General features: G+C 37.7%; 1 protein-coding gene across 4 annotated transcripts in view; it reads left to right on the top strand.

Moving 5' to 3' along the window:
• Window positions 1–10,043: 10,043 nt before the first annotated feature.
• Window positions 10,044–27,296, top strand: part of MEI4 (meiotic double-stranded break formation protein 4) — a 207,708-nt gene continuing 190,455 nt past the window's right edge. For 3 of the 4 annotated variants that reach the window (XR_005367934.1, XM_038554567.1, XM_038554569.1), the window contains exon 1: window positions 10,044–10,217. The gene's annotated coding sequence lies outside the window, so the exon portion shown is untranslated. Of the gene's footprint in view, window positions 10,218–10,267; window positions 10,571–27,296 lie in introns of those variants that run through there. The other variant, XM_038554568.1, reaches the window with a different exon arrangement.

The following is a 27,296-nucleotide window of genomic DNA, read 5'->3' on the forward strand; positions in this document are numbered from 1 at the left end:
TGTACAAGATACAACCCTAATACATCCTTATTTTGTTTACACTATAATGGAAACATTTTTCATTGACTATTTGTATTTTGTCTAAATCTACAGTTCAAAGCAAATGAAAGAATTATAGCTTATCAAATTTGATATTAAAACATGACTATTTAATCATATTTCATATTTAACAATCTGTACTTTTAGATTGATTCAGTAAATTAATTAGCTACTTAGGCGATATAAAACCTTAATGTGTTGAGTTATGAAATTTTAATATAGCAATTTTTCTGTTCATAGTTATTATATGCTTCTGGCAATAATTTTCAAAGTACAAAACACTTGTACCTAATTTTCTCTTCTGTTGTTCTGTCCTAAATTTAAAAATAATATTTCAAATCCAAACTTCTAAAATAAGTTGAGCTTGTGGACATGGTACACAAAAGTCACAATCCAATGTATTGCCCAGAAAAAAAGTTGAATACAGTATCATAGATGGTCTAAAATTAGAATGATAGTACCTACTTTCCCCACTAATACACATACATTCATTCACCCTGACATTATTCACATATTACCAATGGCTCTAATGGACAAGCACCACAATCATTCTGTAGGAGTCTTGAATATAGTAGGGGTATTAATATGTCTTATTTATCTTTAATGGCTTGTTAACATATTGGACATTTTCTGTGTGCTAGACTCTTTGTTGTGCTTCAAGTGAATTATTCTCATCCAATGTTCACAATAACACTATTAGCACTTCATTTTGGAGATATGAAAAGAGACTTGGAGAGGTTAAGTTTTCCAAGATGGCACAGCCAGTGAGAGGCAAAGCTGGCATTTACATTGAAGTTGTCTGACTCTAGAATTTGCAGATCTACTACAATGTTGAAAGGCATCAGTACCTTTGAAACTCTCAACTCAGTTGGTGGAGGGTGAGTAATTAATTAGGTAGAAGATATGTGCCTTGATCTTAAAGCAGGATTGGATTTCAAAAAGGATTTTCCATACATCCCTTAACATTCTCACAAGGCATGTCTGTCTTATTATTCACATTCTAAAGATGTCTGGACAAGAGTTCATATAATCGACAGAAGAATAAACTAGTTCTTAATATTGCAGCTTAGCAGACTCTTCAACCTCCACTGCTATCTCTTACTATTGTATATAAAAACCTGAGTGACTTTTTTACTTTTTATCAGGACTCACTACATTTACTTCATCAAAATATTTCAAATGGAAATTAGATGTTTTAAAAGACATGAACACCTATTTGGAGCAACACATTAAAATATTAATACTTGCACAGATTTGATTTTAAAAGTGGTTTCTAGATTATTCTTACTCCTTAAGTCTAAAACACATGCATAAATATTTCAATGAACATTTTCCTGTTTTTTTTTTTTTTTTTCCTGTCCTCTACAGAGATGCTAAAGTAAAGCTGTGCACAGGGCTTACAGCCAAAGCCAATATGCTGGCCTCCTCAAAACTGGAAAAGATCATTGTAGATGTCAGAGGCTTCTTTAATAATGCACAGAGACTTAGCAGCTCTATGAAGTGTTAGGATAGGAACAATTTTAAATGAAGTTTTAGCTCTTTAAAAATACGTTTTCACATTGTTGCTCCATCTGTTCCATTAATATGCCCTATCAAACTGAAAACAAACAAAAGGAGAGGATTTGCTTGAGGATGGATTTAAAAGCAAGAGCAAGAAATGGATGAAGACAAAAAGCTTCTGATGAGTTTACCATGGAAGCAAACACTCACCTCCAGCTGGGATTTTAACATTTGTTTATTTGGATGAGGCATTAGATAGTATAAAAAGCAATCCTCAATAGGGTAGCATTTCTAAAAGATAATCAAATAGTGAAATCATTGAGGACAAAGAGCTTTAGTTATCTCAAGATACAGTATCAGACCTTCAGTTTTAACTCTTAAAGTGAATTATTATTCATGAACAAAAGCTACTGATTTTTCAGCCTACCGAGAACATCTTGAAAGGACAGGTTAGAATTAGAATAAATAAGAATACTATAATTTCTGATGAGCCTACAAGTGCCCAAAGATCTTTGCATAATAAATAATTGGAGACAACTTTTGTAGCAGGGAACTGACTACTAAGTAAGAAAATGAACATTTAGATGTTATTAATTTACCACCATTGCTCAGTTTATTTTAATAGCATATATCAGGGATATGAATTGAAAAGTTTTGGGGGATTTTGTTTCTTTGTTTGTTTCAAAGAGATAGCAATTTAAAATTACAGTAGATACACTTTGACACAAAACCAGGTATACCAGACCCCATGAGGCCTAGCACTTTCTCCCTTGTTTCTCTTCCCTTGGCATAACTTAGCTTGTCTTATCAGAATTCACTTACGATATTGTCTTTTTCTAAAAATAGCCACTTGTAACTCCCTCCCTCAATCTCAGCCTGAAGTCCCTTCCTGTGCTGCCCACAACACCTAGTGTCTGCCCCACTAAAACACATGCTACACTGTGGTGCTTGATAACTGTGTTCCCTGAGAGACTGTGAGTTCCTTATTGGCAATTTCTTCATTGTTTGCCTAGTGCTTTGCATGGCCCCTTATAGGTGTTCAGTTTTCCAGTACTGGTCACAAAGAACTGAATATACAGTGTTTCTAGTCTCTCCAAGGCCCCATGGCACAGCAGTTTTGTATATATTCCAGGAACAACTAAGGCAGCCTGATTATTAGAAGCAATATGCCAAAAACACTTCAAGAGCAGTAATAAATTAATTACTTAAATTCTATTTACATTCTGCATTGTATATTTATCAATTTTTCTTGTAATGAGGTCATATGTGACTTACTCTTTTTTAAAGATTTTATTTATTTATTTATGAGAGACACAGAGAGACAGAGAGGCAGAGACATAGACAGGGAGAAGCAGGCCTGATGTGGGACTCAATCCAGGGACTCCAGGATTACCCTCCGAGCCAAAGGCAGGCACTTAGCCGCTGAGCCACTCAGGTGTCCCTAACTTATTTTTTAAACAAAGACTGTGGAAACTTTTTTTCCTAGAAAAATAGTGGGAAATGTAGAGGCTATGCAGAAGGATAAAGAGACAACTTCAGAAATTTGAAGCAGATTGAAAATTAGTAATATGGTCTGAGGTGCGATTAGAATTTCAGGGCAGAAAGAAGTTTCTGAGGTCATCTTACCCAAATCCTTTATTTTACAGAGAGGTAAAGTGATTTTCCCAGGGTCACAGTGCAATAAATAGCAGAATATAGATGGAATTCCAGGTGCTCTGACTCTAAATCCAATGTCTTTTCCAGGATATCACAGACCCTTCAGCAGTGAAAATAGAAACTGCGTGTTTCTGGTTTTAAGTCAGCAACCAGACCAACATATGTTTATTGCTTTGTATAATGTAAATGAAGAAAACATCTGTTGCCATTTGTGATGCAAATTCCTTCCACCATAATAAAGCAATACCACTGGAATCAAATGAATAAGTCTTTACATAAAATCATTTGGAAGAGGATACATAAATGAATGTGGGCCAACTACTAGAATACATAAAGATATGGTTTCAAGGTACAGTTAGTTTCAAAAGTCACGTAATCTCAGGGATTTGTGCATGTGTGTGTGTGTGTGTGTGTGTGTGTGTTTGGGTTGGAGGAGGTGGAGGGGCAATTGTTATCGCTGGAAGAAGCCAGATTGTGTCTACTCAGAGAAGCAAAGGGGGGGTCAGAAATGGGTTGGACCCTCAGTTTTGCTACTTAAAATGCCTGAGTGGCTTTGGGTATGTCACTTCACTTCTGTGATTTGTTAATGGAAGGCAAATTAAATAAGAATATCTATTTCATAGGGTTGTTGAGAAGGTCCTTAGTAAAGAGTAAGGCATCAATAAACAATAGATAGTGTTGTTACTTGTGATTGTATTCATATTTCAGATTTGCAGCTTAAACAGTCTTGGTTGAAGTTTGTACCCAGACAATGAAGCAAAAAATAATATGTATAATTTGTCTTGAACACATAATAACTATGTAGATTCCTTTCTTCCTCTTCTCTTGGGCTGTATATCATATAAAAAACTTGATACTATTGGTTATCCAAGCTTCTCTCTGAATAAAAAACTGGATTTTAGATAATCATAGCAGAGCTCTTTAAAATTTATGCTTTGAGGACACAAGAAAGGTTATTTGTAGTGGTTGTGATATTTTTTCAATTTCTACTCCACTTTCTAAAACGAACCTTATTTGGAAGAGATGTGCTCAAAGGTAATGGTTTTCCATGTGATTTTGGAGGCACAAAGCATAGGCAAGTAATTGGGAAAACTTTACTAGAAAAATTGTGTTCTTTTGGGAGACCCAAATTTACTTATGAATTCTTATTACTGAGGATAAAAGGAATTGAAGATTTTCTTTTGGATAGCAGTTTTCTGTACTCATTTGCTAATGCACAGAGAAAACACTGCAATATGAATTACAGTAATCTATTTACTTTTATATTTGGAGCTGCTAAAAAATCTCTATGTAAGGAAGGTAGAAAATGAAGTGATAATAATAGCTAATACTATTTAAAACAGTGTGTGCTAGGGTGTTGGAAACTGAGATGCTATGTAAGAATTATATCATTTATTATGAGTACAATTATCATCATCTCCATTTTATAGATCAAGAAATTGGGATCTTAAAAGCCAAGCAAATTTACCCTGGGTCACTTGCTACTCAGAGGCAAACTAGTGAGCCAAACAGGCAGTTTCCGTTCAGAGCCCATCCCTATAATCACTACAGTGTATGATTTCTATCAATGTAAAAAAAAAAAAAAAAAAGACATTCATCTCAACTGAGGATAAAACAGATGTATTGCTAGATAAAAGAAATATAAGAGATGGGCTTTTCCTCAGTGAGTTTAATACCTATCTTCCCGACTCCTTAGGCAGCTTATATGTCTTACTGTAGTTGTCTATGTAGTCCATTCTACACTCCTCCTCCAGGAGATTTGCCACTACTCTGCTTTCTTTCTTCCCAGAATATACGTTTTTCTTCTTTCAAATAATCTTAATGTTCCTTTCTTTAATGTTACATCTGAACTGTTTTACACAGATTAATATTTCTATTATTAAATAAGATCAGAATATTGTCACTTTAAAATTTTCCCATTATTAAATCATTTTTGTTTGCATTTTTAAGTTTGACTTACCAGCATTCAATTTTAAATATTTCTGCCTAATTCTTATATTTTGTTCATTTAAAATTAGTACTTTAAATATGCATCTATTTCATAGCACCTATTTTGCCTTAACTTTCATTGCTAGCGTGTGTCATCTAGTCTTTCATTAAGTCACAGTAAATCCAATGGCAACAGAGCAGTCCACGCTTTTGCAAGCTTTCTTTCATTTTCATAGAAGCCTTTCTTTTACGTGCCTCTAAAGACCCTTTTCTAAATTGGTAACATGCCTAAATGATTTCTAAGATTAGCCCAAACTCCTTTTTTCACCTCATATTTTCATAGAGCATCATTTTTTCCCTAATAGACCTAAATCCCTTCCATGGTGTTTTTAATTCTGGTAGATTAGCCTAATTTTTTTTTATATCTTTTCACCAGTTCAGGTGGTAAAACTGTGAACCCTTTCAAATAAAAAAACCCACAAAATACTGAAATTCACTAATGTACTCCTCTGAGGAAAAAAACCACCTAAAACTGAGTTTGGAATCACATGAATTAGAAATCAATATTCATATGAAAAAGAATTATTCACTTTACACATAGATTTTTTTTTGGGGGGGGGCATATTTCTTCTAAAAACCTAATATTCTCTGTAAATTCAAAATATAAATTTTCTGTAAAATACTTTTAAAATTCTTCTTGAATACAAATGTTTAAGTAAAGTAACATACTTTAATTTGGGGAATAATTATTTTTACAGTATGTGATTTTAGGTATGTTAAAGAGATGTTATTCATAGTTGTTAAAGCTTCCTTTCCTGAGCCATATTCTTAATCTTTCCACTTTTCTATAATTCTATACTTTAAAATACCAAATTAAATACATTAAAAACATATACTGGTTATTTTTTTCATGAATTTGATGTGGTTTAATGGTCTTAAACACTTGGAAACTTTTATGGATTTTGTTCTTCTTAAAGTAGATACTAACCATTTTGACAAAGGTTGGGAAATGCTATAAACTGTTATCTGGACTATGCTAATAATTATATAAATAACAGTATAAATTACTAATTTTGTGTTAACAGTAATTGAATTATTGAAGGTAATGATAGGCAAGATTCATTCTGTACTATAATGTTAATTCTAGTGACCATGAGATCATAATCTGCTGAAAATTATGTTAGGGTATTAGATCAATTTGAGAAAAATATTGGCCATAGAATAGTGAGTGGTGACAAATGTGGATATGAAATTAAAGTAGGCTTTAAAGTTGCCAGGTAGAAGTCTAACCAAAAGACCTGGCTCTAAAAAAGTCTGACACAAAAAACTCATATAGAATTAGCTGTCCCGGATACCTCTGAGAATGTTAAGACATTAGTGGATAGAACACTGAATAAGGACTAGAATTAAAAGCAGCAGCTAAAGAGGGACCTAGCTGGCTTCCTCGTTGGGCTAGAATAAAAGGATTAAGTTTATTCACTTTGGAGTATGACAGGATTGTGTAGGAGTTCTAGCTATCCTGTGTACAAACTGAATGTTGTTGGATGAATGAACCTGTTGGGGCCAGGCGGGAAGGGAAACTCCTCAAGATGGCGGATACGCCAAAATGGCTGAGGTTCCTGTCACCACCTTCACTTGGGACGACAGCTTGAGCAGACCCTTACACCTCTCCTTTGGACTTCCCCAACCGAACCCAATGCCCTTCAAACCCCAGAGGAGGAAGTCACCTTTGACTGGTCGAATTGCAATCCTTCCTTTGCATAGTGAGGGTCACTCTGACTGGTTGGATTGCAATCCTTCCTTTGCATATGAGCCAACCGATAGGAAACCGTTCTGCCTTACAACGTTATGTAAACCCCCTACCACCTTGTCTTGGGCGACTTCCTCGACTCACTCTCTTTCCCCCGTGAGTCGTGGAACCTCGCCCGAGGGTGCCTGCAATAAAATCTGTTCTTGGACCCTCGCTTGCCTTGGCGGTCTCATTTCCATCTAGTTACTAAAAAACTTAACAGAACCAACCCAAATTTTAGTTTCCTCTTTATAAAATAAGGATTAAAACCAGTACTTGGCCCATAAGGATTTTGTGAGGATTAATTAAACTAGGTAACTCATGATTACCTGGCATATTGGGATTGTTCAGTTTGCTAGCTATCTTATCTTAATGGCTTCCTTACTAGACAGCAAGACCATTAAGGACAAGTACTTTTTAATACTTGGTATGTAATATGATAAATGTTTCTGGAATTACTGAATTGAACACAGCTAATAATTTTCTCCTGTGTAAATGGGTGTTGACCTAGGGATTATTGAAGTTTCTGTTTCTTGATAGAAAGGCTTACTACTGTTTCCATAATTGTATAAGATAATGCAAATTACTTTTCTAACAACATTTTCTAACAATAGTTTTTTAAAAACATACTTTACATTCTTACTTGAAATTTTCAGATACTCTGCTCTTTATGGTTAAGTCATTTAAAATTAATATTGTTTCTTGATTATGTTTTTTAAAAGATTTATTCATTTATTTTAGAGAGAGAAAGGGCAGGTGAGCATGGGTGAGGAGTGGCAGAGGGGGAGGGAGAGACACAGTGAGCAGACACCACACTGAGGGCAAGGGGGATGTGGAGCTGGGATCTTATGACCCTGAGAAGACCACCCAAGATCTTGACCTGAGCTGAAACCAAGAGTCTGTTGCTCAACCAGCTACACCACCCAGGCACCCCTCTTGATTACACTTTTAGCATTCACTTTATCCATTTTATTTATTTTAGATTGACATTAAACTGGCTAATAATAACTTAGTATTCTCCATTTAAGGTTTTATATTTTGCATAGAGGTAAACCATTTTCTATGTTTTTATATGGATCCTAAACATTTCTACATAGGTACCATTAATCTTTCCTCTGCTATGGATGGATTGGCATTTAATGAGCTTGTTTTATTGAAAAAAAAAAAAAAACTGTGACATGAGAGAAACATGATTTTCTAAGATTCTCTGCTGTCTCTTTACTGAAGCCCCCTTCAAATATTCTGCATTTACCTGCAGTGAACAACAGGAAGAGATAAGAGAGCTTAGGTACATCTTTACACATTTTCACTTTACCCTTCTTTATAAACTCTTTTAGAAAAGTTGTTTGGGCCATGGCACACATAGCTGAATTGCAACATTTCTGGAAAAGTAGCTGCTAAAAGGCACAGATTAAATATCTTAAGATACTGGAAATCCATTTATTTCTTTATTCAACAAACATGTACTGATCATTTATTATATATTCCCACTAGGGATGAGTAACACAAAAACTAGTATGAAACGTTGTACAATTTTCATGAAACTTATTTCCCATTATACACTTTTGTAAGATTCATAACCATTCCATCTTCCAAAGCTCAAAGAAAATTGTAAATATACTCAGGTTAATAAATATCTATGTAAGGCTTAATGAGAAAGGATACACCTTTATTAAAACTGACTGTAGTTTTCCAATAGGATTTCGGTGATTGCACTATATTTTGATAGTTTGTTTACCCATTTGCTTTAATTACCACGCTACACTTGCAAAGGGCAATAATCATGCCTCACTCAGTGCCTGGCAGAAGGTAGTTCAATCCAATTTGCATAATGAATGAATGAGTGGAATTGAAGCGCATCTCACACATGCAGTACACAAGGCAACTTTGCAACATTTCCCCTTTTGACTCTTGATTATCTCTGTGATAGATGAACTAGGATTGGATTTTACATTTCTCAAATAAGAACTGTAAACTACAGTAAATCATTAATCTAGTGTTCATTAATTTGGAGTTCGAGATAACTCAGTCTGGGCTTACCTGAAATTTACCTCTGCAGGATTGATGAGGACTGATAGATTAAACTAATTACAATGGACTTAAAATCATGGACTCTTTTTAGTGGGCAGATGGTTAGAACAGTGATGCTTAACATTTTAAAGAAACGTACAGGGCAGCCTTGGTGGCTCAGCTTCGGCCCGGGGCGTGACCCTGGAGTCCCAGGATCAAGTCCCACGTCGGGCTCCAGCATGGAGCCTGCTTCTCCCTCTGCCTGTGTCTCTGCCTCTCTCTCTCTCTGTATATCTCATTAATGAATAAATAAAATCTTTTTAAAAATTACAATAACGGATCGCAGGCAAATGTATGTCTTAATAAAAAAGGTTCATCCACTTAGGAAAATAGGCTCAACAGACCTCCACGTAGAAATGATCGATAATTGATTCTATAAATGTGTGTTGAAACTTCTACCCACTAGCAACCACGCACTGTGTGCAATACTAAATAAGACTAAAAAAAAAAAAAAAAAACAAAAAAAACCAAAAAACCAGTCCTCAGAATGCTTAAAATCCAGTTGGGATTCTAAAATAGGTAAGAATGTTAGATCGAGGTAAAGGAAAAAGTGACTTGAGAATACAGACGAAAAATACAACGTGAAAGGTAAAATGCGAAAAATTCACTCTGTACTAATCATAGCTTTCTGTGAGGAACAGAAGTTTAATTTCACCTGTGGAAGAAAGGACCACTGTCGCGGAATTCTCTCTTTTCCTCAGGTCCCGGAGGGCCCCCCTCCCCCACCAACGCGACTCCTTCCACCACGAGTCACGGTGAGGCTCTCTTCTTCCTCAAGGTCCCGATTCCACCTTCCGGCCAGCAAACCCCAGGGGGCGCACTCCTTCGCCAGGCGACGGGGCGTTTCCTCTTCTTCCCTTCGCCGAGCCCTCAGGAAAGAAGTCCGCGACGCCGGGCCGAGCCCGCTCGGATGAGCGCGCGCCCGTCCGCGCCCGTCCGCGCCCGTCCGCGCCGCCGGGGCCGAAGCCCGCGGTTCCCAACCAGCAGCCAACCGCGCGACGGGGCGCGCGGGCCGCGGGGCCTTCTGGGGCTTGTGGTCTCTGGGCCCCGCCCCCGTTCGCCTGCCCCGAGGCTGGAAGGCAGCGCGAGCTGGGCAGCGTCCCGGGCTCCGGGTCTGCGCCTGGCCGCGAGGGCGGGCGCTCGGGCTCCCCCGGCCCCTGGTCAAGCGCTTCCTTCCCCGCCTGCACGGGCTCCCCGCGGAGGGCGCCCTCCCTCCTCTGCAGGAGCCCCGAAGGTAGGTGGGGAAGCGCCCCGCACCCCTCCGCTGCCCAGCCTGGTCGGCGTCGCCCTCCGCCCAGGTGGCCCGGCCGTGCCTTTCCCGTGGCCCCGGGGCTGTAGACCTGCGTTCGTGCCACTCGCACCGCCGCGTGGAGTTCCGCACACGGCTGGGGTTTCTCTTCACCTCATGACGTCGATCGCGCCTGCACCGGAGCTTCCGGGGCACAGGAATTCGTGGGTGTCTGTGGTGTGTTCCACGCCTCTCAGCGTATTCAAGTCTAGCTTGACCATCAAAATAGTTCCTGAGGCTTCGAGGAGAAGGCAGGGCCTGTGTTTAGAAGCCATTGGTGGAGTTGGCAAATCCATTCAGTGAGTAGATCTTTGGTCACCCACTCTCTGTTGGAGGAACTGTACAAAGTGCTGTAGGTGTCGGATGGCACACGCACGCCTTCCTCACTCGAGGGCCTCACAGGCTTGCGCTAGGGAGGCGTACGTGATTGCTGAAGGAACCGTCAGAGGAAAAGGTGACATTGCCTTAGAAGGATCTGACAAAATGCTGTGGGACACAGAAGCTTCGTGGAGAAGGCGGCACTTGAAGGAGGCAGAAGGACCAGATATTTGGGAAATAGAGGAAGACGTTAGGAATTCATTACAGATGAAGGGGTTAGTAAGAGTAAAGGCAGGATGGAAAAAACAGAACGTCTCAGTGTGTCTAGACTGTTAGAAGTGGCAGGAAAGAAGCCCGGAGAAGTAGTTTGGACTGAGTTATGAAAGGCTTCAAGTAGCTTCCTAGTCTGGAATTACAGAAACATGTTGACTTGAATTTCGTTAGGGCCTATAGATTATATAAAGAAATGTATTGTTTAATATTCACAAAATACTTAAAATGTAAAAACACATAATGACATGGACTCTGTTCATGAGCAGGATATATTTTTTCAGTAGCAATTTTTAAAAAACGATTTTATTTAATTATTCATGAGAGACAGAGAGGAGGCGGGGGGGGTGGGGGGGGGGGGGGGTGGGCATAGGGCACAGGTAGAGGGAGAAGCAGGATCCCTGCAGGGAGCCGTATGGGAACTTGATCCCCACCTAGGATCATGGCCTGAGGCGGAGGCAGATGCTCAACCTGCTGAGCCACCCAGGCATCCTAGTAGCAATGTTTTTGTCAAATTAATTACACACACACTGATCACTTTCTTGGGCTTGTTTGTATTGCCTTTTTTCCTATTTAAAATCCTGAGAATTTACAGTGTATCATGTGGCTGCAATGAGATTCAGTCACTTGGCAAAGATTTGTGAGCTGCTATCTACTCTTCTTGTTTTTATTTTGGAAGACTTACTGCTTTAAAAGGGTTTTAGATCAAGTGCGATAAAGAACGTGTTTAATTTGGAACATGTATAATCTGGATGACTTTTTTCATGAATGATGGAGGGAATACCAGTATTTGGAACTGGCTTTCCAAAACAAGTATTTCGGAGGCTTTGTGAAAGCTTAGAAAATGCTATCCTAAATATGTTTTCTTTTTGCATATATAAAGATGTTAGGAGTCCAGAATATCGTGCGAAAGATCAGAGAGAATAGTTTAGTTCTTTCGTGGGGCAATTGCATGTGACGTGTATGTTAAACTACTTGAAAAAGATACTTGAAGTTGAAGGTCAAGAGTCACAATTTAATAGAGCCAGTTAAATTAGGCCTGGTCACTTTGGAGCTTTATTGAGGGAAGTGTATGACTCTGCACTGTGAAGAATAGATTGGAAGGAGTGAAGAGATCAGTCAGAAGGTTGATGCGGTAATGAAGACAAGAGGTATTAATGGTTTGAGGAAAATATAGACACATCTTTAGATTCGGTTATAGAATTGACAGGGAATTGAATAGAAGGATAATTAGGGGAGTAGTGCCACTAAAGTTAGAGAGCAAAGTGTTTTAAGAATAGAGGAGTGGCCAATAGGGTCATATTAGTGGTCTGATGGTGCTGAGGAATAGAATGAGGATTTGTGAATAGACATAAGGTTTAGCAATTATGATGTCATTTGTGACCTTGGTAAGAACAGCTAGGTTCAGCAGGGGGGTTAAAGAGGGCTTCTTTTCTTTTTTAAAGCTAGGAGCAATCTGATCTTGGTTGTATGTTGAGAGAGAAAAGTCAGTACAGAAAAAGAGATTGTGAGAGCAGAGAGATGGTTGGTAGAGATGATAAGGATTGAGATGCAATTAGGGTACCTTCTTAGAATATTGTGTATAGTGTGTAAGTACAGGAAGATGTTGATCTTTTTTTTTTTTTTTTGAGGAACATATCAAAGAATAACCAGAGCTTTCTTATATGCTTGCACAGTACCTAGGATCCAGCTTGCTTACCTATTGATTCATTCATTAGGTCAGTCATCTGATATTTTTTCAGTGCTTTTCATGTATCAGGTGTAGGGATTTCTGCTATGAGCAGACAGATAATGAGTTCAACGGAACTTGCTTGTCACTGAGGGATGTAGACATTAGAACTAATTAAAGAAGGAGTTATCCAGTTGTAGTTGTGGTAACTGATGTGAAACAAGAGTATAGGAAGTTAAAAGTGTATGTATAAGAGGGAGTTGCCATGGTCTAAGGAAGGCATTTTCAAGGATAGAAAGGTACCTAAGAGATCTCTCCTCCTTTCCCCATTCTCTTTCTGGTGTCATCTCATTCTTGGTTCTCTGTTTGCTGTTGGGCTCAGTCTCTTTTCTTGAGCATCTTGAGATGTGTATTTTATCAGTGGCTTGGTGGCGTGACAAAACTTTCAGGAACCAAGGCTTTGCAAGGATCTTTCTCAGTCTAGTTTTTGCTGCGTTATAGTGACTAAATGTGAACTAAGTGTCCGTTTAATTTTATTCATGCTACATTGATTACCATTAGGGAAAGAAGAGGGTTTTTGGAATGGCAAATCAATGGTCAGCCACAGCCACCACTGACTTAGCCTCTTAACATCTTTTGGAGGAACCACAACCAGCATGGATCCTGTCACTTATTAGAAGCTTTTGGTAACAGCCAATGAAAGCTAGGTTTTGTTTTCTTTCATTTAAAATGTTAATGTTCTCTGGGACAAGTGATTGGAAAAAAAGCATCCATTTATGTTTCCGTCTGTAGGAAAGTGAAGGCACTATTGTTGCTATGATTTTGCATTTATATAGCATTTGAGTGTTAGCTAAGTGATTTTTCTTTCTTTTTTTTTTTTTTTAAAAAGATTTATTTATTTATTTGTGATAGACATAGAGAGAGAGAGAGAGAGGCAGAGACACAGGAGGAGGGAGAAGCAGGCTTCATGCCAGAAGCCCGACGTGGGACTCCGTCCCGGGACTCCAGGATCATGCCCTGGGCCAAGGGCAGGCGCCAAACTGCTGAGCCACCCAGGGATCCGGCTAAATGGTTTTCCAATCAGTTTTGTTGTTCAATTTAAAAGATAACCTAAAGTCACCCTGGTCCAAATTTGTTTTGTATTATTTAGAGAAAAGGATCTTTTGTAAAAAAAAAAAAAAAAAAAGGGCCTTCTGTGATACGGAAAAACTCTGATCAATCAAAAGACTAGATATAATGTAAGACAATGTGGACATTATCTGAAGACAGCTCTCAATAGAAGATATTAGCCACATGATACCTTTTTTTTACAATGAAAGAAGACAAATAAAAAACAAAAAGAAATAAAATCCTGCAGGAAGCCAACCCTCTCATGATTTGGTTTGTGACTACAGTATTCAGAGATGTTTTATGAGTTCTTACATCTATGTTCTTAAAGCATTAGGTTTTATTTAGAGCAAATGTTGGCAAACTTTCTGTGCAGGGCCAGATAGTAAATATTTCAGACTTTTCAAGGCCATGCTGTTTCTGCAGCAACTGCACAACTCTGAAGTTGTAGTACTAAAGCAATAGACAATACATAAGAGAATGGCCGTGGCTATTTCAATAAAACATAGTTTATACAAACAAGGCCACCCAGATTTGGACTGTGGGCCATCGTTTGCCAACCTTAGATCTATAGCACTTCTGAGATTCTTTTACTGACTAGGGTGTTACAGATTGGAATGATTGATAATCATCTCAAATCTCTATGAAGACAGAGATGGACTTGTCTTGCTAACTGTTGTGTCCCTGTGTCTAGCACAGTGCCTGACAGGTAGGACATAATTAAACATATCTGTTGAATGAAGGAATGAGGAACAAGGCTACTGATGGAAAATTGCCTGATCCAAGTTTGGGTAGATGGTTCTATATTCATATTTTCAGGTTCTGTAACATGTATTCTATGGTACTACAATTTTGGGTACAGCAAATATGTTGCAGCTGAGTGCTTAGTTCAGAGAATAAATCCAGGAGGATGCTTGAAGAATCAAAAAGAGCCAGTGATACTAAGTGATGGTAAAGAACAGTAGGTCTATGAGTCCACCAATAAAAATGAATACTACATCCTTTAGAAAGGACCTGAGAGAGGGACTATATTCCAACTTCTTACCCAGGCTAGGGCTTTCATTGTTTGCCCTGTTTTGTGTGCCTTGCTAGCATTTGTGCTGGATATTCTCCTCTGGTCCTCCAGATTTCTCCACTCCTCCATCCTGCAGGTTCATACCAGGACCTGCTCCCTGCACAGTCCTAACGATGATCCTATAAGGTTGTCCTTTCTCCACCATACTCTCTTTCCAAGTTCTGGTAACTGCTTCCTCCTCTCATCCCTTTAAGGCCTAGAGGAAATGAAGGATGACTTTGCCCCTTTCTGTTGTTGCTGGCTCTCAGGTTATTGTGTTACCCCCTTAAAAGTTGCCCACACTTTAAGAAACAGTCTCTTTATTAAACTATCTTCATATTACCCTAATTGTGTTACTTTTAGCTTTCTGTGTGGACCCTGTGGTTATGGTGTTCCTACCACTTTTTCAAAGGTACCTATTATATGCAGCTGAATGACTTTTAAGCCCTCCATAGTCAGTGACTATGGCTTTTATTTCTTATAATCATAGGATCTCAGGGTGAAAGTGGTCCTGGAAGGTGATCCGTTTAACTTCTCTGTTCAGAGTTTGGGTAGATTAAGCTCCATTCTTATCAGAGTTTGTAGCACCTGAGCACCTTCCACAACAAGGAATTCACTACTCCTAATGTTCTCTTACATGTCTTTAGACACATCTGACTGGTAGGATTTGCATACATAACTTCCACCCACTGTCCTTGTCTTGTTCCTTGGGGTTTCATGGAATATGTCCAATTTCATTCCTCTGTTCTTCAGACAGCAGGTTTTTGAGTTCCTTTACCATCTCTGTTTACAAACAGGGTGCCTAGAACAGAATCTCTTTTACTACGTGCTGTCTGATAATGCTCAGTTGAGCTTAAGGATGATAACTTTCTTGGAAGGGTTGCCGCCTCCAATGAATAGGAGAAGCATTAATATGTCCTCTTTCCTTACTTTGCAGATATAAGAGGGGATGTGATCTGACTCCACTGCACTGCACTCCACGCTCCCCACCTCTGCCAATTTAAGTGTTGAATGTCATACAAACAACTGTCTTTGACAACAGCTTAGTTTTTTTCCTTTACTGAGTTTGTATTTAAAAGCTATCAAGGGAGTAATTTACAAATTGTAGGTCTTTAAAAGGACTACGTCTACTATCCAGTTTTCTTTTGCTTTTCTTTAAATCTCAAAAGCACACTGATCATCCTTTAATTACTTTAGGGGGCATGATTTGAAGTATTTCACTAAACTTTTTATTTAGGTTTCAAAACTGAACAGCATATATCAGAGACTCAAAGATCTTTTAGAATTTTGTCCCTTTTTTCTAGGCATTCATTCTCACTTATGCTCATTGCTGTATCTCTTGCATTTGGGAAATATAACAAAATATATTGAAATGCAGTATTTTCTGGTTAATAATCAAACTGACTTTAAGGAAATGTTCTGAAGTAGGTTCTTAAGTATATCATTCATGTACGTCAATTTTTATAATGAAAGTCCAATTTATTTTTTAACAAGCTTCCAAAATATCGGTCAGCTTAATTCTTCCCTCTGACTTATTCAGTGAGCTCATTCCCCGTTTCAATTTTGATTAGATTGGTTTCACCGTGACAGAACTCAGGAAAATAAATCCTCTTATATTTAATGTGTGCTTTGGTTTAATCTGGATGAAGAGAAAAATGAAAACAACCCATTAGAAAGTAATGTTGATTGTTAGAGAGATATGACTTTCTTAATCTTTAATATAATTGTCTGGAAATAATATTTCAGAGGCTGCTTACTGATTGCTTCTTTTCCTATGCCTTTCTTCTGTTTTCGCAAGTATCTGTTTCTTACAATATTAAAAAACAAAACATACTGTGATTCTTTTCAGATTCTTCAAATGGGTTTTACAATAGTTGGTTGTTTATGATCCATTTCTTTTTATCTTTTGGAACAATGGTAGGAGAAAACTACATTCTCTTCTGATCTGTTTGTGTACTTTATCTAAAGTTCTATTATTCATGCATTAGCTTGTATTTTATTTATTTTCTTATTTGTCTGCCTCCTCCAGTAGAAGAAAGCTCCTGAGGGAAGGGGCATACTTCTCTCAAATGCCTGGCACAACCAATAAATGGTGCTGAACGTTTGTTGGCAGAATATAAATTGATCATGAGCAATCCAGCATTTTATAAGAGGGAACAAAACACTTGTGTAGTTCTCAAGAAGTTGCTGCTTCCTAAAAAATTATTTCTCTTATAAGTATGGCTCTTAAAGAATCTCATTTTTATAAAGATGATTTTGTCTTTTAATTAAAAAAATCATTCACCATCCATTTATTTGATAATTATTAAGTACTATTTTGTGTATATAATGAATAGATTTTTAAAATTATGTATATTCCCAATAAGCTCTCTTCATCAAAATCAATTTCCCAAAACCAAAATTATGTACTTTAAATGCTGCATCCATGCAAGTAACTGTAGTATAACCATGCATTGCAAATGAAGGAACCGTTTCAGCTCAAAGACCCCTTAGTGCATTTCATACTAAATTGCTGATGGTAAATAATAGACAAATTCCCAGTTTCCTAGTAAACTCCAAAAATATGACTCCTGCACAAAATCGCTGAGAAAGGCACTGCTTCAGAGTACATAGCAGGAAGTTGGCTTCTTTAGTTATTAATGTGCTTATCTCATTTCCATCACTCATTGATAAAAAGCTAAGATTCAGTATAGAATTAAAGCAACAACTTCAGAGAATAGGTCATATTGTTTGAGTAATTGTGTTGTCAGCATTGTTTTGTACATATTTTACTTCCCAGTAATTTCGGTACGTATTTTTGACTGGGGTCCATTCTTCACCAGCCATTCACCACTAATACTGGAATTGTATTGAAGTCTTCCCTCACTTTGTCTCCCCGTCTCCAGTCTGACAGCAAACCCTACCATTCCTCAAACATCTTTCAGAGCCTCTTGTCTTCTGTGTGCTTATTTTCAACATCCTGGCCTCATTCTCCTTCCAGCCCTTTGGTGTGTGATGAAAGTAGTCCTGAACTCCTTCCTACCCTGGACAGTCTTCTTCCTGACACCCCACTGGGATCATTTCACTTACCCACTCAGAAGACTACACTTGTTTCCATCTATCCAGTCAGCCCTTCCTGACTAACTCTCAAGATCCCAGTTTCCCTATCTTATATTATTTCTGTTTATTCCTTGAAATACCATATTCTTTAGCCGAGGAGATCCATGTCTTTTCCTGTAAATACATATGCCATTATCTGCTGTATGCTCTTACTGTCCACTCCATCTGAAATGCTTTTGTGCCCTCTTTCCCTCTCTGAATTCTATTCATCCTTCAGATCTCCCAGGCCTGCCCTAGAGGTCCTTTCTCTTTCTGTTCATGTTAGCCCACGTGTGTCTCTTCTCTGAGCTTTTAATAGATTTGTGATCAGACCTATGGAAGTAAAGACTTGGGAAACAGTGGGTCTGGGATTGAATCATGGCCACATACTAGTCTCAAGTAGAACAAGCATTGCATTGAGTGTTACTTGTGTACCTTATGAGTTCATAGGGGTCATGTGCCTTAACTAGTTTCATCTCAGTAACTTTATACATTAAATCTATTTTGATTCCCATTTTACAGATGAGCAAACTGAGGTACATAGAGGTACCTAAAGGTACCTAAAGGTATCTAAAGTCACTCAGCCACTAAGGGGGCAGAACTGGGAAGCTTGGCTCCTCAACCTGCTCTCCTACCTCTATGCTATTCTTGCCTCATCAAGATATATTTGAGATGAGTTTGATGGGGATTTTTAGGGTTGACTGATACTCATATTAGTCTTTCTTGTCTCACTGGGCAGTCTTTGGAGGAAAAAATACCTTATCTAACAGAGTTAGTGCACCTGTGTGTGTGTGTGTGTGTGTGTGTATATATATATATATATATATATACACACACACACACTGTATATGTACATATACATATATATACACACATATATATATATATACACACACACATATATATATATATACAGTGTGTGTGTGTGTGTGTGTGTGTGTTTTGCTGAGGTGGTGATAAGCTAGGATGGGCATTGAGGTAGGTACAAGATGACCAGAGGGCCATTCAGGAGGCCTACTCCTATCCAGGTTACACATAATTCCTACTCCCAAGCCCAGAAACTATATTGTAGAAAGAAGGCATGCAGAAAGATGAACATTAGAAAAACAGTTTTTCCACTTGTTAACTAGATATCCTTGAGAAAGCTGCCCTCTCTGAACTTTAATTTCCCTAACTCTGAACAGTGATACTAAATTGTACATCAGAGAAATATTAAATGAGATAAGAAAATGAAGAAATTAAATGAGGTACTGGATGTAAAGTGAATGCATGGTGTCCAGTATCCAGAGGTCTCTGAGAGATATTTATGTTTTCCTTTGAGGCTTCATACTCTAGCCAGGCTCATGGTTTTCCTCATTCTTGCTGATGCTCTCCCCTTTACCTGTATAACCAAACAGGCCCTTATTTCCACATTGCTAAATCTTCTTAACTTCTGCTATCTTCCCTTAGGTATTGTCTTCTTCATGAAACTTCCTGTGATCCCTTAGCTGTCATTAATTTCTCCTTTCTGTGAAGTATTTCACTTCCAACTCTTTATTATAGTCATTCTTGTACAGTATGGTTTAATCTTCCACACTGAGCCCATTGTTAGAAATGATAAAAGGTGAAGGCACAGTCCATGTCTCTGATGAGCTCAATTGCTATCAGGTAGGGGAGAGAGACCCCTATGACTGTTGATACAACCTTGTGGTGAGAACATTTCCAGAATGCTATGGAAATGCAGATGAGCGTACAGTTAGCAGAGCCAGGATGAGGAAGGAAGGAACAGGTAATCTAGAGGATTTCAGACTAGGGCAGTTTGGGCCTTAATGGATGAGTAGAAAATCTGCAGGCAGGAGGTGGGGAGAGGATGTTTCTGTTAGAAAGCAAACATCATGGACAAAGGTGCACCATCCTGAGAGTATATACTTTGGAAGCCATAGAGTCCTCTGTGGCTAGATTGCCCACAGGCAGTGGAGAGAAGTAAAGCTAGAGAGTAGCAGCATTTTTGGTTCTTAACAAATCAGTTGCATGACTAGAGATCTAGCTTAAAAGTAATTTTGAAAAAGAATAGATTTTTAATTGTTTCCTCATTATGTCCATTTGAACCATCATAGAGCCTGACTGTTCAATAACATGTACTATTGTGGGCACATTAAGAGAAAGGTTCAAATGTTGTGAATGATTATGTTCATTGCCGAATTGGAAGTTAAATGCTGGGTGTCACTGAAGAGGGGTTTTGACCAGTCAGAGAATAACCAAAGGAAGCTATCAGAATGATAAGAGACTCAATATTATGTTACGAATAGGAGGCTTTACGGGCTTTTGCTTGCAGATCTTTGGAGAGTGATTCAGAGAAGTGGGCTTTATACTGTTTTGCTTCCAAAGGTGGACCTGGGATTCATAAGCAGAAGTTACAGAGTGTCTGGAAGGAATTTCTAAGAACTGATTATTAGGTAATCCAATTTTTAATACTCTAATGTCCATGGAGACTGGATTGGACTCCTGATTCTGTCATTGGTTGACAGACTGGATCATTTCTTCCAGCACCAAGTTCTTGGGAATCTGTGACACATGTTCAACATAGCTTTGATATTAAATAAATTTTATTATACTTAAAATCTATTAGAATAGATTATCTATGTCAAAATATGCTAATTTAATGTGTCTACATGGCAGACAATATAGAAAGATAAAGAGTTTTAGAGTCAAATTGTATCTTCATTTCTTATTATGTAATTTTGAGCAAGTTACTCCCTGAGCCTATTTACATGTCGATGAAGCAGGGATAGTAGCAGTTTTGTCACAGGCTTATTAGAAGGATCAAATACAATGATGGATATGAATCTATATACTGTATACTATATATTTGCCTCACGCAAATACTATTTTTAAAAGTATATGTCTTACTATGACTTTCTAACAGCACTGAGCACCCAGAAATAAAATATAGTGACATTATCCAAGTATTTTCTTTAAAAAAAAAGATTTTATATTTTAATTTATGAGAGACAGAGAAGGCAGAGACCTAGGCAGAGGGAGAAGCAGGCTCCTCGCAGGGAGCCCAATGTTGGACTCGATCTCAGAACTCCAGGATCATGCCCTGAGCTGAAAGCAGATGTTCAACCGCTGAACCACCCAGGCATCCCACCCAAGTATTTTCTAAAGTGGAGGCTTCCTTTTATCATTGAGGTCCATTCTTCAAAGTTTTCTCAATGAATAATAAATGTCAGTTTATCCAGAAGGACAAAAAAGTAATGGCAAATTAATCTAAAATCATAACTCACTTTCTACCATCGCGAAGCATCTCCAGATTCCAGCAGATGGACACTATGTTCTGTGGTTATTTCTCCTTCATTTTCTATGAATACAGACATTTATTCATAAAATACTTGGCCCAGATAAGAAATATCTGGAATACTTGTGTTCACTAAGAAGTAATTTAAAAGTAATGATGAGTTTTCTAGTTTAGCTCCTTAATTTTCACATAGAAAGCATACATAAATGTGAGTGCATGTGTATGTACACATGTACACTTGAGTACATGCATATACACACACATTAAAGGTGCATATTGTTAGGTATTCTTTCTTATGCTGAAGACTAAACTTTTTATTATTCCAATTAAAAATGTTGATTTTTCTTTCATTAATTTTAAATTGGTGTATCAACTGTATAAAAGATGAACTTTTCTGTATATTTCCTGTTAATAGAGACATAATATGAAATTATTACTCTAAGAAGCTGACTGTTTAAGTATTCATTATTACTATTATTGTCAGTTTCATCATGTTGTAATTTAGTATGCTGTTACAATTCAGCTTTGGACATTGAACTCTTCTTGCTCATGAAAAAGAATAAAGATAGAGATGGAGAAATTTGTACACATTATATATATAATATATATATAATATATATACATACACACACACACACATATATATATATATATACATTTTCTACACAGGCTCTCCAGTATATGTACCTGCATAAGCTAAATATCATTGAGCTTTTACTCTCTGCCAGGCACTGTGTTCAGTACTTTACATGGATTTTATCTCGTTGAATTCTCTCAATAACCCGTATGAAGCAGCTTCTGTTATTTGCCTCCTTTTTCAGATAAGCAAATTGAGGCTTGCCAGGGGTTAAGTGCACAGAGCTTAGAAGACTGGATTTTAGAGAAGCTGTCTGATTTCCCAGCTGGAAATTTTCACTGTACACTGCCCTGCCTGGTGCTTGTGTAATCATGGACTCAGAATTGAGTAAGACCAGTCAGTCCACATAGCTTTCATATCGGTTTTGAAATCTGTCTTCATCTCAGAAAGATAGCATTCAGCCTCTGCTTGAGTAACTCCAGTAATTGGAGTTTTATAACTTTGCAGGACAGCCTGTTCCATTGTTGGATAGCTCCTGCATTGGATATCTTATTCATCTATTTATTGGAAACTTGTCTCCCTGTAATTTCCATGTATTAGTCCAGGTTCTGCCTTTTGGAGGATTATTGAGCTCCTCTCTTCCCTCCTTGGTCTAGCATCCTTTCAGATGCTGTGTGCCTGGAGTCTTCTCTGGCAGTTTGGTGGTCAGTCTCCAGAACCCTTACCCTTATAATCACACTTTCTGACAGTCCTAATCGATTGTTGCCGACAAGTTGTGGTACGCAGAATTGGACACAGCAGTGTGGCAATTGGTAAGCTAGAAAGACTTTTGGACTGAGATGTAACCCTAGGTTAAGGTATCAGCACTGTTAACTGTGTGACATTGGGCAGGTGGCAATAGAGCTGAGCTTCACCTCATTTGTAACACAGGAATAATAGTCGCCCTACTGTACAGCATTAAATTGAGGGTCACCACCTTCCCAGTGGTGCCAAGAAGGTGGTCTGTACATAGCCCTTGCCTCAGGCCTGTTAACTGCCCTCTATTTGGCCTGCTCTTCTGTGCTCTTCCATGTTAGCATAACTTCTTCCCCTCACTTCCCTTTGCATCTTCGCTCAAAAGTCAGCTGCTAATTGCGGCCCTTCTTGACTACTGTATTTAACATTGTAACTAACCCCTTACCTTCTCTCTCCATCTTACCTGCATTAGTTTGCTCACCTGTGTGTTTTGCAATTTCACATACATGTATTTTATTTACTTAAGTCCTGATTCCTCCCACTAGAGTGTAAGGATTGTGAGCTCAGGAGCTTATCTGTTTCCATCACTGCCTATTCTCTGGACATAGCAGGCGATCAAAAAATACTTGCTGAACAAATGAATAGATTACCATCATGTTTCTGTTTCTGATGTGGTCTGACCCTCAAAAAAGCACAATGAGATGCTTCCCAGTTTTTTTTTAACAGAAGAAAAGTGTAACTGGCATATTTATAAATTGTTCTTTTAATGTTTCAATTTCATAAGTTAATTGGTCAGTTAATTTCCTTGTGCTACAAGGGTATTTTCTGACAAAATAGTTATCTGAGCTGGACTCCTGGGGTGAAATATTAGAATTTTCAAATTAAGAAATGTTATTGAAAATGAAAAAAAAATGTAGTTTATTATTGTCTTCAATTTCTAATGAAGCAGGATCACAGTTTAGTGGGTATACATTTTTATTTTAAAGTAACAACAGCTCACTGAATTTCCTGTTTCTATGCTCACTGTAGCTATTCACCATCCTGATTTCTGATAGTGTAACTTACAACCACAAGACCTTTGTCTCAAAGTAATCACAGCCCTAACTAGATCTTTGGCTGTTTCTGTGTTAATATGGGTTTTTTGAGTTAGTGGGTGAAGGGGAATTAACAGGACAAAGTAGGCAGAAATGCAGATGTTTTTAGGCCCTACAAATGGGAGAGTAGAAGGGCAAGAGGGATGCTGGGATTTCAGCTTGCCTCCCACCTGGAAGAGAGTCTAGGAAACATGTTACCTACCCAGACAGAATTCTCAGGGTTGAGTTAGGAAAACTTCATTCATCTATTTAAAGTAGATTGTGGGGTTAAGATTACTGGGGTTGCAAGGAATGCCGAATTTCCAGAATGATTGCTGTCTTTTGTGGGTTAGTGACTTGCCCATGATGCTCTTTGGTTGCCTGCTCTTAATGGACTGAAACACCTCAAGTCAGCAAAACGTCTGTAACAGGTGATTTGTCTATTGGCAGGCTGAAGAGGGAAGAATTTCCTCACAGCAGAATAGTGTCATGGGATATAGGGGGAAAAAAAGATACTCTTTCTTTACCCAAGAGAGTTGACTCAAGATCTATGAATTACTGACATGCTTTCTTGTTGTTGAACATTTGCACGTCTACTGAGATCAAATAACACTGTCAGCAGTGAGTGCTTTGTCAAACTGTTCTGAATTTAATCTGCAGAATCATTTTTGGTAAAAATGCCTGAAAAATCCCATGGCTTCTTATTTAAACTTACTTTCAATTTGCTTTAAAGTATATTTTAATCACAAAGGAACTTTCAACAGAATGCTATAAATCTATCATTCCTAAATACCAAAGTGTTGCAAGTATACTTGGCATGGGAGAACAATGTCCAAATGAATGGATTTTTTTATTTATGTCCCATGTTTTAAATGGGAAGGGGGATATGTTTTAGAAAAATCTGTATTTGTGGTAGATTTATGAAAATGCCTTTATGATTTTACAAAATATATGAGAATTAAACAAAATAATTCCACTAGAGACATCACAGGTTCAAGGCCAATGTAAACTTAATTAATAACAGCAATCATGAAAAAAGCTCTTGTTAAGTGAACAATTACCCTTGCCTAGGGAAGTAAGCATTTTGGGCACAGAATTGACTAATTGTTTTTCTGGTTATACCAGAACTGCATTTGGATTCAAGCTTACTAATTGAGTGTCAAGGAGCACATTGATCAATGGAATGGTTAAACTAATAAAATTAGGAGAGCACAAAGTTAGGAATTGTGTGGTTCCAAGACTCATTTCTCCCCTCCAAATAAGTAGTAATGTGATAACATAACTACAATAGTAGTACCACTATCACTAGTGACAAAAATAACAATGCTTGAGTGCTTACCATATGCCAGGTACTCTCTTATAAGCTTTAAAACCATGTTTTACTTTAGTCTTTAAACAGTCTTATGAAAATGTTATTAATGTATTTTTAGTTTTATGGGTAAAGTGAGATGTGGAAATTACTTTGTCATTCAGCTGGCAAAGGACAGAGCTGGATTCAGCTTGCAGTCCCTGCATTCTGAAGTCTGGGCCTAAGGTCCTCTGCTACCCAATCCAACTGAGAATAAACCTACCTATTCAGACCTTCTTGTTTGGGATGGGGGAGTTATTGGTGGAGGAGTGAAAAAGGGGAAGGCAATATAGTCCATGAGTCCCAAGGAACTTAATCCTACTGGAAAGGAAAGACAAAAGCAGATGGGTACTGATTAAGAGCCAGCATCAGTATTTCAGGTGACAGGTACTCCAGTTGTTGAGAAAAGGGAGAATCATGGGCAAAAATAGGGTAGGCTCTCTGGAAGTAGTGGCCTTTGGCTTATGCCTTAAGTGAGGTAGCAGCTTTTTGCCACAACACATTGTATCCTTTGGTGTTAAAGTTCTGCTAAGAATTGTGTGAATGGCTCCCTAATCGATTTTTAGCTTTGTTTATCTTTAAAGGGCTTTTGGGACCTGTGTATGGTTGACCCTTGAACAACATGGGAGTTGGAGGCACTGATCTTGCCATACAGTTGAAAATTTGCATAGAACTTCCAACTCCCCCAGAACTTAACTCTAAATAGCCTACTGTTGACTAGAAGCCTCACTGGTAACAGTCGATTAACACACATTATGTATGTTATATACATATTACATGCTGTATTCTTAAAGTAAGCTAGAGAAAAGAAAATGTTATTAAGAAAATCATAAGGAAGAGAAAATGCACTTAGAGTACAGTGCTATAAAAAACCCATGTGTAAATGGATCCATGCATCTCAAACCCATGTTGCTCAGTGGTCAGCTGTGCTTTCAATGTTGCCGTTCACTTCTGAAAATGGGTACAATTTATTGCCTATCCCTTCTAAAATGTGCAAGCAGATAATAAGCTAATCTTAGTATTAGCGTCTTAGTACCAGCTCATTCATGTTGTCTTCTGTATAGATGTGGAAGAAACAGTTCAGCGAGTTGTTTAGGAAGAACTGGAAGTGTTCTATAAGATAGAGCAATGCTGTATAAAGACAACTTTGGATATTTCAGGGTCACACCGCAATAAATGCTTTCTTCAGCAATTGTGTTGGGCTGACTGTATTAACTACATGAATTCTTTATTCAAATCATATCTTTGGGCACTTACTTCAAAATCACTATAAGATCAATAATCCCAACAGAAAATAAAATCTAAAATACATATATGCTATAACATCTTAAGATATACAAAAAAGAATAAATAATAATACAGCAAACATCAGTATACTCAACTTCCAGCTTAAAAAGCTAGATTTTTACAAGGTAGAAGAAACCCTTCCTCTTTCTGATTTTAGCTGCTCCTCCCTGGCAGAAATAATTATAATGTTAAATGTAAAATGTATCTCCCAAATTTCTTTGTACTTTTTATACATAGTTATATTTCTATATATAGCATTATTTATATTAATTATATCAAATTATATGCATTTTTAATTCTTGCTTTTTTCTTTTACTTAGGAGATTCATTCATTTTGATGTGTGTAGTTCTCCTTCATTCATTTTTTATTGCTCAGTAGTATTTGATTTTTTTTTAATTTTTATTTATTTATGATAGTCACACAGAGAGAGAGAGAGAGAGAGAGAGGCAGAGACACAGTCAGAGGGAGAAGCAGGCTCCATGCACCGGGAGCCCGATGTGGGATTCGATCCCGGGTCTCCAGGATCGCGCCCTGGGCCAAAGGCAGGCGCCAAACCGCTGCGCCACCCAGGGATCCTGCTCAGTAGTATTTGATTGCATAAATATACCACAACTTATTTAGCTATTTTTCTAGCAAGAGATATTTAGATTCTTTATAATTTTTATTATAATAATTTGGAAGAGTTTTGAACATGTCTTTTTGTGAATGTATGTGACAATCTTTCATATATTTGCACCATTTTCTTAACTTTTCTGTGACTTGCTCATTTATCTCTTTTGCTCATTTTTTCTTTGCTGACTCACAGATAGTCTTTAGATGTTATGATTATTCACCCTTTATTGACTGTATGTGTTGAAATTTCTTTTCCTAGGCTGTGGTTTGTCTTTTTACTTTTTTTGCTGTTTTTTTCATGAACAGACTTTTAAAATTTTCATGTGGTAAAATTTGTCATTTTTTCCCTCATTATCATTTACTATGTGTCTCTAGTTTAAGAAATCTATATTGGGGAAATAAAATTTAATTTAAAGGTGCTCTTTAAAGCTAAAGATGAAAATATCAAGAATGACCTTTTTAAAAAAATGAGAGTCAAAATTGGGCCACATGAAGTTAACATATCTTTTATCTCAATATCAGTTTACCCAAAACACATCCCACTGTTTTACCATATCTACTAGGTATAAATTTTCTGTTCACAGTTAGTGTTTTGTTTTATAAAATGAGAGTTAAGGAG

The sequence above is a fragment of the Canis lupus genome, chromosome 12 (assembly GCF_011100685.1).
Source record: "Canis lupus familiaris isolate Mischka breed German Shepherd chromosome 12, alternate assembly UU_Cfam_GSD_1.0, whole genome shotgun sequence".
Classification (NCBI taxonomy): Eukaryota; Metazoa; Chordata; class Mammalia; order Carnivora; family Canidae; genus Canis; species Canis lupus.